Source organism: Nyctereutes procyonoides, unplaced genomic scaffold, assembly GCF_905146905.1.
Source record: "Nyctereutes procyonoides isolate TBG_1078 unplaced genomic scaffold, NYPRO_anot_genome, whole genome shotgun sequence".
Lineage (NCBI taxonomy): Eukaryota > Metazoa > Chordata > Mammalia > Carnivora > Canidae > Nyctereutes > Nyctereutes procyonoides.
The window spans coordinates 31,293,561-31,304,764 of record NW_026575122.1 but is presented as its reverse complement, the minus strand read 5'-3'; the positions used below and the strand labels follow the sequence as shown (position 1 = coordinate 31,304,764).

At 41.5% G+C, this 11,204-nt stretch overlaps 1 long non-coding RNA gene and 1 pseudogene across 2 annotated transcripts; one reads left to right on the top strand and one right to left on the bottom strand.

The window, feature by feature from the left end:
* The first annotated feature begins 2,526 nt into the window (after positions 1–2,526).
* LOC129516926 (uncharacterized) lies at positions 2,527–9,826 on the top strand. Of its 2 annotated transcripts, XR_008665899.1 has the most exons (3): positions 2,527–2,790; positions 7,544–7,658; positions 8,676–9,826. It is a non-coding gene; the product is annotated as an uncharacterized LOC129516926 (long non-coding RNA). The 2 variants fall into 2 exon arrangements; XR_008665898.1 differs by having other exon boundaries at positions 7,544–9,826.
* LOC129516925 (60S ribosomal protein L17-like) lies at positions 2,876–3,432 on the bottom strand (annotated as a pseudogene).
* Positions 9,827–11,204: the final 1,378 nt, after the last annotated feature.

Here is an 11,204-nt window from a genome sequence, read left to right as displayed (position 1 = left end):
GACTGAACTTAATTAATATTGCACATGTCTGGGATATTCATTTGATGGGTTTTCAGAGTTTGAGTGGGTAAGTAAAAGCATACTTCATTAAAAAAATTATTACATATTTATTTCCTAAAATTCATTTTTACTTTCCTTTTGTGCGAAATTACTAATTAAATTACTTTTACCAAGATTTTTACTGAGTTTGAGTCTACTGATAATAATGATCTAAGGCATTAAAAATGGAAATGTAATCATGTCCAAAATACACAAAATGTGAATGTATTTTAATCAAAAATATAAAATAAAGCAAAGCTAAAACAGAAGAAATTATTTTTCTTGTGTTTTTTAAGTTTTTTTCTCAAACATCCAAATTATTTAAATTAAAAGAAAAATACGATTTATGATTAAGAACTATCAAGAACATAAATCACAATTATTAAATAAAACTTTATTTTCTAAAAAAGTCATTAAGTATCATTAAATGCTTTTATAAAACTTAAACTATTCAGAATTCTACCTTTAGTTACCAGTGTAAGGAACCAATATTTCGCTTCACACATACTTCATACAGGGAGAATTGAAGGTAAATAATGTGCTTTTATTTTCTTTAAATGCTGCTGTCACCCAAATGCTTTGATCCTTCCTACGCCATTTCTGACCCTCATGTCAGCGGCAGCCTAACCCACCAAGCTTCATGGCTGGGTGATGATGTTGTCTTTTCTTCCAAAGACAGGTCAGCTGGTTTGGGGCAGTCTTTCCCTGGAACCTGATGACTGTTAGCCTTGGGGTTGGTTGCTCTAGGATTTCAATCATGTTGTGGTGGTCCTGAGAACAGGATTCCAGGTCACAGAGGCCCCCACGTGCTTTCTAATAAATGTAGTTTTCCTGTATTTTTGACATGGAGGCCACTCTTAAGCCCAGAATTGATGTTTTTTTTTTTTAATTTTTTAAAAAACTTTCACTTAGCTAGTTATTATTCATTATTATTATTATTATTTTACTCTCATATACCTCTGCTTCATTCAGGCCTTTCAAGATTCTCACTGAGAATACTGTAGTAGACTGCCTACAGATGACTTGTCTTCTAGACTCAAACATTTCTTTGTGGTCATAAACATACTTCTCTGACACAGATGAGCAAGAATCCTGATTGTCTGACTACTTTTTCCTTATTTTAAACCTGAAGTCTGAGGCCACTTGTGAATAGGGGAGATAAAGCAAAGAAATAAAAGCTCACTCAAATGTGTGTGTGGCTAATATTCCTATTCCAAAATTCATCATGAAGAAACAGGAGCTAACGTGGCAGAACGGTAGTGTACTGATTCCAACTACTGACAGGTGAGCGGTAGTCAAGACAGAAGAATCGCTTCGTGATTAGTGCTTACCATTATTACATAACTGGGTTCAGCAGCAGAGCAGAAAGTAATAGCCAATATTAATAGAACATTCATTACCTGCCAAGTACTTTGCTAAAAGCTTTTTATGTATTATCTCAAGTGATCCCCACTACCCTGCCCCCCCCCCCATGGTCTCCAAGGTAGGTAATCTCATGAAGCTCCTTTTCAAGATTGAGGACCTGAGGCTTCAGAGGAGTTAAGGAGCTTGCCTAAGGTCACACAGTGTGGAAGCAATAGCAATGGGATTTAAACTTGGACTGTGCAACTCCAAAGCCTGTATACTGAAAGACTATTACACTTTGCTTGCCCATCGTGTCTTACTGGCCCTGGGCAGAGGGATGGGAGGGTCTGGGTCTAGGTGAGGCCAAGATGGAGATAACTGAACCAACTGTAAAAGTGTGCCCCAAGGAAGCAACCACCAATCCAGCATAACAAACCAAATCCCTTTGTGTTTTTTTGGGCTGCTGTCACTTCTAAGGAGTAATGGAAGTGGACTCAGGTGGAAGTCAAGGAGTTATGGAAGGGAGCTGCTAGGAGGACTTTGCAGCAGAGTATAGAATCTGGGGTGATATTCTCCATGGATTCGTTGGGCTGGTAGGACAGGACTCCAGCCTGAAGGAATCCAGAAATAAAAGTAATATTATGGGGTACTTACTACATGTTAGGACCGTCACATACCTCTGCTATGAAAGTAATATCCCTCCTACTTCCCAAATGAGAAATGAAGTTATACAGTTTGTCCAAAACTGAACAGTTATTTTTCCAAGAGATAGAAGGGAAGAAGAATCTAAATTAACTGGACTCCAGATTTTAAGGTCTTTCTATTACATATATCACGTTGCCTTTTTCACACTCCCCTGGACCCAACTAAAGGACTAAGCGGGAAAATAGGAGCACAAAGTCCCATCCTCATACTCAGCCCCTTACTCATGTTGAATGATGCCTGTAAAATGCCCTGCAGGTTGTGAGGAAAGGCCTTGGCTCAGGGCACATGTGTAGGTATGGCGGGATTGACAGCCAGGATTAATTAATTCCAGGAGTCCACCCAAGGGTGGGGCTCCCCTACTTGCAGTCTGGGTCAAGACTGACTCACAAACTGGGCTGGATTTGAGTTCCATAACAAAGACTTCAGTGATGGGGCAGTTAGGGACAACACATACTGAATGCTGTTCTATTGACAGGGACCATACTGGGACACTTAACCTACTTGTGCTTCCTAGTGAGATCATTATGGTTCTTTTTTCCAACCTGAAAAATCCTTGAAGCCCTTGAAGCCATGCCTAGTGATACCTGTGCATGATCCGACCTATACCTAACAAAAGGATTCAGGACTCAGAAGGTCCTTGGAGAAGATAATGACACTGCATTACCAAAATGCAAGGATATAAAAATAAATTCATTACTACAGGTAAGAACTCCTTTCTGGGGGAAAAAAAAAAACAGTTTGGGATTATGATGGATTTTTTTAAATTTGCATTTATTGTATGCAGAATTTACTCCCAGGCCATAAGTTTTTGTTTCTTCAGTTTCTCCTGGGATATCTTTTTCTTCTGTGCAACCTCCTCTTCTGGTTTAGGAACAATCTGCTCTTTTTCAGTACAAGTCATCTCGATGTGGCAGGGAGAGCTCATGTATGGGTTAATCCAGCCATGAGTCCTGTAGGTTCTATGTCACATCTTGGGGGCTTTGTTCACCTGGATGTGCTCAATGACTAGAGAATCTACATCTAAACCCTTAAGTTCAGCATTACTCTCTGCATTTTTAAGCAAGTGCAGTAAAAATTCAGTGCTCTTCTTGGGCCACCGACCCTGTGTCCAGCCCCACTGTTTGGCCTGCACACACCTACCAACTCCACCATTGTAGTGATGGAATGACACACACTGTTTCTGCAAAGTGACATCTTTCAGATACTTGGTTTCTTTTCAGATATGCATACCCTTGATGGCCTGGGCATTGAAACTGCATGTTCTTAAAGTCAACACGAAGATTTGAACCTCTTGACTTGCATGATTTTGTAGGGTTTTTCTGGGTCCAGCGAGTAGCAAACCATCTCTGGAGGTCACCTCAGGCTGCTTGGGGGAAGAGCAGATTTTTAATTAAAGAATGACCAGGAGGCACAGTGATGAACAGGATGCTTAGGGGGTATTATAAGGATAATTCTTCTGATGCATGAATAGAAAAAGTGCAGGAACTGGAATCTGTAAACAAAACTCCATGAAATGTTTGATTCAGCTCTGGAATTGCCTACAGTTTTCTGAGATATTCTCTTTTTGATCTCGGGTAATCTATTGCTCTGTGTTCTCTTTCATTTCAACATCAATTATCACCATCACAGCCAAAGTCATGAATACTCCCTGACTTACGCCTACACAGTCACGAGCTCCATAAAGGGAAGAGTGTGTGTGTGTGTGTATGCATGCATGTGTGTTTGTGTGTGTGTGTGTGTGTGTGTCTGTGGAGGGGGTAGTTATTGTTTCCTACTGGAGACTGACTAATTCAGTGGTTTATAGAAAGAAAAGCTCTGTACATTTTGGCCTAGAGGACCTACAATTCAAATCTCAGTCACCTGCTGTTCAATTTCAAACAACAGTGGTAGAGCACCTACTGTGTGTAAGGCACTTCAGAAAGCATGAAAATGAAAGAATCCCTGTGACCAGGAAGCTCAAGAAATAGTGTCAAAGATAGAGATAAACAAGAAGCCATTGAGGCAACCAATAAAATAAGCTGTAGGACACAGGTTCAAAGGTTGCACTGTAAACAGAGAAAGGAACTGCTGCTGGGAGGAGGGAGTGTTATCAACCTTGTAGGGAAGGAAGAAGTTCATTTCAGAATGAAAGTAGAATGCCTCAGCAAAGGAGTAGAAAACATTTTTAGGTAGAGAAGGAAGAGGTGAACTAAGAAAGGGTGGTGTCAGGACAGCCAATAGTGTGCTGAAAAATGTCACTACCTACATATTGTCTCTTGACTCTACTTTTTTCAGCCATTTGTCTAATTCTCCCCCGCCCACCCCAGCATGGCCAGAGTTCTCAGTGCTATGTTTTGTTCTTGGCAAACTGAGAACTTAGCCCCTTTAGGTTTATTGAAGGATGTGTTCATCTCTGTCTTCTCCCCCTCAGCTAAAACCGATTTCATGAGACCTCCGAGGCTCAAGGTTTATCCATCTCTGGTATGCGTGGGATCCCAAATAATAACCATGCTGTTGGTGGAAATATTGCTATGTGCCAGGCACTGCTTAAGTGCTTCCTAAGGCAGGCCTATGTGGACCCAGACTTGAAAGTGGGCTTCAATTATCCCCACCTCTTGGCATTCTCACCCATATGAATTCCCCTTTGCATATAAGCCATTCTGAGCCTACTCCAGCACCACTGGGGTTAACTAGACATTAACGTATACTTAAGTCCCAGTGTGTATTGCAAAACTATAGACAGTTTCGAAGTGAAGAAAACACTAAAGGCTGAAAGCAGTGGTTCCCATTCTTGACCACACATTGGAATAACTTGTAAGCTTTAAAAAATACCCACGCCTGGGTGTAAATATTTGGATTTGGTCAGAGGTGAGGAGTGAACATTGCTTTTTATTTGGTTGGTTGGTTGGTTTTGTTTTTCACCTCATCAGCAGATTGGAACTAGATGGTCTGCTCGAAGGCCTCTAGGTTTCCAAAGGAAGAGGATCCCAGAAAAAGATCCTTATTCACCATGAGGGCTGATGTGGCACTACCTAATCAGCAACCTGGAGAGTTGTGAACCACCTGGCAAGCCAAGTGGGAGTTCAGAGTCCTTACCTGTCAGACTCATGCAGATTTTGCTTTTAAAAAAGTTAACGAGGTATGTCCAGGCCTCTGGCAGGTCAGTGCTCCTCAAAGTTTCATGCCCATGTAAATCACTGGAGAATATTAATACAATTCAGGCTCTGATTTAGGGGTCTGGTGTGGGGCGGAGGACCTGCATTTCCAGGTAGTTTCCAGGTGGTTTTGATGCTGCTGGCCCTTGAATTACACTTGAGTAACAAGGCTGGGGCTTACAAAGCAGCATTTACCCTAGAATTGCTGTACAAGCAAAATACCTTGTTTAACTTGATATGGGTGCCCACATTGGACTGGGAATTTGGGCCTATTTTTACAACAGAAGTCTGCCCCTTGCTTTGAGCCTGGTCACCCATCTTTTTACAAAAGAATTTATTTATTTATTTGAGAGAGAGAACACAAGCAGGAGGAGTGTCAGAGGGAGGAGAAACAGACTCCCCAGTGACAGGTCTCATGTGGGGCTTGATCCCAGAATCCCAGGATCATGACCTGAGATGAAGGCAGATGCTTAACAGACTGAGACAGGCACATGGAGCCTGGTCACCCTTTAAGATAAATCCTCTTTTCTGTTTTCTAACTCCAATTTGTTTATGACTCCTGCTCATTTGTCTTATTTTTTAAAAAAGATTTTTTTTTGTTTGAGAGAGAAAAAATGAGAGAGAGAGAGAGACAGAGACAGAGAGAGATAGAGACAGAGAGAGACAGAGAGAGAGAATGAGCAGAGGGAGGGGCAGAGGGAGAAGCAGGCTCCCTGCTGAGCAGAGGACCCTGAGATCACAATCTGAGCTGAAAGCAGACACTTAACTGACTGAACCCCCCAGGCACCCCTCAGTTGTCTTATGGTTGATCATCTAAGTTGATCTTAGTCTGGCTGGGAATTCTTACCTGGATAAGTAGACCTATGTCCAGGAGACCATTAACCACCATTATTGAACTCCCAGTTACATGGAACACAATTTATATATATCATCTCTTATCCTAGATTAACTACAAATATAGATGTTATTATTTCCACTTCTCAGTGAGGGAGTGAGGTTCAATGAGGGATACAGAGTTAGCCCAAACCACAAAGCTCATGGCAGGACCAAGACAGAATCCAAGATTATCTCTCCCACTCCCATTGTTTCCACTCTAGTTCCCCTGGCTGCTGCCCTCCCAGGACTAGCACAACAAACCAGGAGTCTGCTGGCCCAGATCCCAGACCTCAATCCAAGATTGGATTTCTATTCTAGGGGCCTTTAACTTAAACTACACACTTCCCAGTCAGAAAGAGCAAACAGGGTGGTTTCAAAGATACGATGCAAAGTAATGCATTTATTTACTGAATTGAAAAAGAATTTGGACAGTCTTTTCTAAACCAATCTCTCAAATGAATTCTGCAAATATTTATTGAACATGTACCATGATGAACAAGGCAGTGCCAGGTAAATGGTGATAGGAAGAAGAAAGGAGTGGAAGGAAATAGATTCAAATACAAATCTAGTTGGGCATATTGGACTATAGATACTACCGTAGGAGTGTGAGAGTATGAGTCCAACAGGAAAAGGAGTTAATTTTACCAGGAGGCCAGAAGGATATTGTCTTAGGTATTTATTAGCCTTTAGGAATTTTATAATCTCTGCCTTTTTGCCAACACTAAATAATAGCTAGTGATTTTGGCAAGTGTGTATTGAACACTCATTATGTGCCAGGCATGTCAATCACTTTACCTAGCTCATTTTATCCTCATAATGACAGCAGGAGGCAGGTGCTATTATTATCCTCACCTCAAGGGTGAGAAATTGGGGAATTGGTGATGTGAAAGGATCTTGACTAAGTCCCACAGCCCGTAATTGGCAGGGCTAGATTTGAAACTCAAGTCTGATCAAAGAGTCCACTTCTTGATCTCCACATTTGAGAAACTGAAGCTTGGTAGGGAGCAGAATAGAAGAGTAAAATGAGAACTATGCACTTGATGAGCAGCAACTACCTATTAGCTGTGTGTGGCCAGAACACACCATGTCTCAGTTAGAAGCATACCTCAGATGATAGATCCTGGAGTCCAAGGTGGATATAATGGGTGATACTGGGGAGACCATACATCCTGACCCACCCAAGGCTGTTGGGATATGCCTACTGTCCTCACAGGAGACTCCAATAGGCTATTTGGCTTGGTCAATAAATTCTGTGGTCACCCAGGCAATACTACCATGTAGTGCTATAGCACATGTTTCCATCTAGGGGGGAAAAATCCATCCTGAGAGTGAGGGGAAAAAATCAATGGTTTAGTAATTTAGCCTTTTATCTGTCTCTTCATTCAATTTTCACTCACTAAACAATGCATTCTCCTGTGTTTGCCATTATTCTATTTTGTCCTCAGTGGTTCTGGAATTTGTGTATCAGCACCTGGTATCAGCACTGTGGAGACACGGAGCCAATCTGAGTTCACTACAAAGCAGTACAGAGAGTGACCCAAAGAATCTCCTGACAACCAGGTATCATCACAATGCTGGCTGTTGCTGTTGGGTGTGGACTCCCCCTTCAAACCTATTGGCAGCCACAGGAGTGACAAGGAAGTGTGAGACAACAGGATTTAAAGTCACCAGCACTTAAAAGAAGCAACCTAAGTGTCTGTGGATGGATGAATAGATAAAGAAAATGTTATATATAGCACATATATATATATATATATATATGAATATTATTCAGCCATAGAAAGAAGGAAGTCCTGTCATTTGCAACAACACAGATGAAACAAAAGGGCATTATGCTAAATGAAATAAGTCAGACAGAGAGAAAGACAAATACTATATGATCTCACTATTTAAATATGGAGTCTTAAAAAAAAGTCAAACTCCTAACAAACAGGAGAATGTTGGTCACCAAGGGCTGGCACATGGGGGGAATGGGAAGATATTGATCAAAAGGCACAAACTTCCAGTTATAAGATGAATAAGTTCTGGGTATCTAAGGTACACATGGTGATTACAGTTAATAATACTGTATTATATCCTGGAAAATTGCTAAGGAAATAGATGTTATGCATTCTTACCAGAAAAAAAAGTAACTATGTAAGGTGATGAATATGGTAATTAACTTGATTATGGCAATATTTTCACCATGTATACTTACAGCAAATCATCATGTTGTACATTTAAATATACACAGTTGTATCTTTCAATTATACCTCAACAAAGCTAGGGAAAATACATAATAAAATAAAATAATCAACACCAAACATTCAAGATTTTTATGGCAGATTATCTTCAAGAGAATAAGTGCTCTGTGAAGTGTAGGACTGTGCTGGAAAATGAGGGGATCCTGCTTTAAAAGACTCTGATACTTGGGAAGAGAGGAAGAGAGGGAGGGCTTGGCTCCTTGTCCCAGCTGTGGGGTCTCTGGAGAGCTCCACACGGCGACTCTTCTTGCCTGTAAAATGTGGAAGTTGGGCAGAGACACAAGACAGGCAGGCAGGAAAAGCTACCGCAAGCTCCATTGTATTTCTTTTCCAGGGAATTTCAGAGGTTGATGGAAGTTTCCCTAAGGATTTCACTTCAAGCTAACAATGGAGAATAAAAAAGAATTTAAGAGGAGAGCATAAATCCAGCAGAGACAACGACACACAGATCTCGCCCTCCACAGTTTTCAAAGCACCTTCCTGCACGCAAGTCTGTATGTGAAGCTGAGCCAAAGGAGCAAAGATGGTGGTGTCAGTGGACTTGGGTTTGGACCCTTGCTTTTCTGTCCACTGATGTTAGCCATCAAGCTTCAGTTTCATCTGTGTTGTTGCAAGGAAGGAAGGCAGAGAAGAAGAAGGAAGGAAGGAGAAAAAGAAGGAAGGAAAGAGAAAGAGAGAAAGAAAAAAAGAGAGAGAGAGAAGTCTCTTCACAGGATTCTGCTGTGTGTAGAGTGAGGTAATGCAGGTAAAATACCTACTACATGGCAGGTACTTGATGAACGGTAGCGATCCCCATCATTCATAAACTTCACCCCTGGAAGACTTTGTACAAGTGTTTGTTGAAGCACCAGCTCCATTTTGCAGATGAGAACACTGAGACTCAGGGAGGTCAAGTGGCTTGCCCAAGGTCACAGCTAGAAGGAGGACAGTTTTCCAGCTCCAAGTCCTGAGCTCCGTGCAATACTTTCCTATACAACCATTGGGATTGGAGTTGTATTTCCATGCAAGTCGGACACCAAATAAGGAAAGATACTCGGAGGGGTCCTTCCTTTGAAATCAATCAGCCTTTGATCTTAACAAAAAAAGCCATACAATTTTCAAATAGAAAGCCTTTGCAAAATGCTCTTTCCTTGGAAGCCATTGTTCGACCTCGTACTTCTATAAAATAATTGCTTTATGCCTTAAGACTGTTGATTTGTGTGAATTCAGACATTTTGTAAGTAGGTGATGTTTCTGAAGTTATTATCAGTCACTGTGTCTTCCATAGCTGGATGAAAGAGTCGTATCACAGTCCCGTGGCTTTTCTAAAATGCACCATGTGTTATCTTTGACAGCAGCGGAGCATGCCAGACAGGAGGACACTGGTTGACCACTTCTGAATTCCTTCACCTATGCTAAAAACAGACAGAGATATGGTTGAAGGAATCTGGCCCCAGCACCTAAGAATTGTTGCTACATCAACTACTATAACATGGAGAAGTTGAATTTGGTGGTCTTTATGGTTTCTTTTAGCACAGAAATACCCTACCATTTTATTTTACCCCTTGTCTGCCCCACGCCAGTTTTGTAACGTGTTGACCTCTCAAACGTTTGGCTGGATCTGGGCTTCCTACACCAGTGCTTCCCACTGGAAAAATAAAGTTGAGGTGAGCCAAGACCTAGTCTGTCCAAAATATGTAGCCCCAAGTATCCTGCACTTTGTGTAAGATGATAACGTGGCTACTGCAGGGACAGGGTTTTTGTTTACATGTAAAGCTTAAAATCCAAAACTCATAGGTACCATGTTTTTAAAGACATAAGTCGCCAAAGTCATTCATCTTGCCATCCATCTGCCCCTCCATTTAATCATCTATTTATTTGTTTACTCTTCAGATATTTATTGGCTACCTCCTATGTTCCAGGCACAATGTTAGATGGGGTGCTACCATTGAAATTTAGATCTTGCTCTTACAGAAGATATAGTACAAAAGATGGACAAGGAAACCAAATAATTTCACAAATAATTATGAGGATAAGTGCCAGGAGTGAGCATGTAGGGTTTCCTAAGAGAGGAAGTTTAGCTGAGTGGTTGAGAATGATGGGCTCTGGAATCCAACAAGGAGGCTCAAGTCTTGTTCTTCCCTGTACCAGCCCTGCGATAGCGGGCCAATTGTTTAATCGCTCATGCCTCAGTCTTCCCAGTTATGCCATGGAACTATAGGAGTAATTCCCTCCAAAGGTTGTTGTCAGGATTAATGAGATAGCACATGTAAAGCATTTGCAACAGTATGTGGAACTAGCAAGTGTTCAACCTGGGGCAGGGGCCACCCATGGCCCGTGCTATCTGGGGGACCTAAGAAAAGTATAAGCAGTGACATGAAAAATAAATAAGAGAGGGTGACAAGAGGTTAGATGGGAGAGAAGGAATGGGAGAGTGGGATGAGCCAAGGAAATGCAGTAAAAAGGTGAAGATCCTGAAACAGAAGGAGCCTGGGCATAGGACCTTGGAAATAAGACAGTAGGTATGGTGGAAAAGTATGGAAAGTGGTGGAGGAGAAAGGAAAGCCAGACAGGAGTGCTGGAGATGAGCCTAGGAAACCAGAGACCCAGACCCTGTAGATCACATTTTAGGCCAGTTAGTTAAGGATTTTGGACCCCCCTAGGAGCATCCAATCACTTGACCCACCATCTGTCCAACTGGAAATCCCTAAACAGAAACCCAAACATTCCTTTCTTATCTTTGGAGGAACATATGCTAATTGATAAGGAGTCAGCTGGGAAACCAGCGGTGAAATATCTTGGATTACTCTGTAAATGATGTCCTTTCACACGTCTCTGTCTGTATTTTTATTCTCTGTCCCTGGAGGCCATCGTTGCTGTCCTC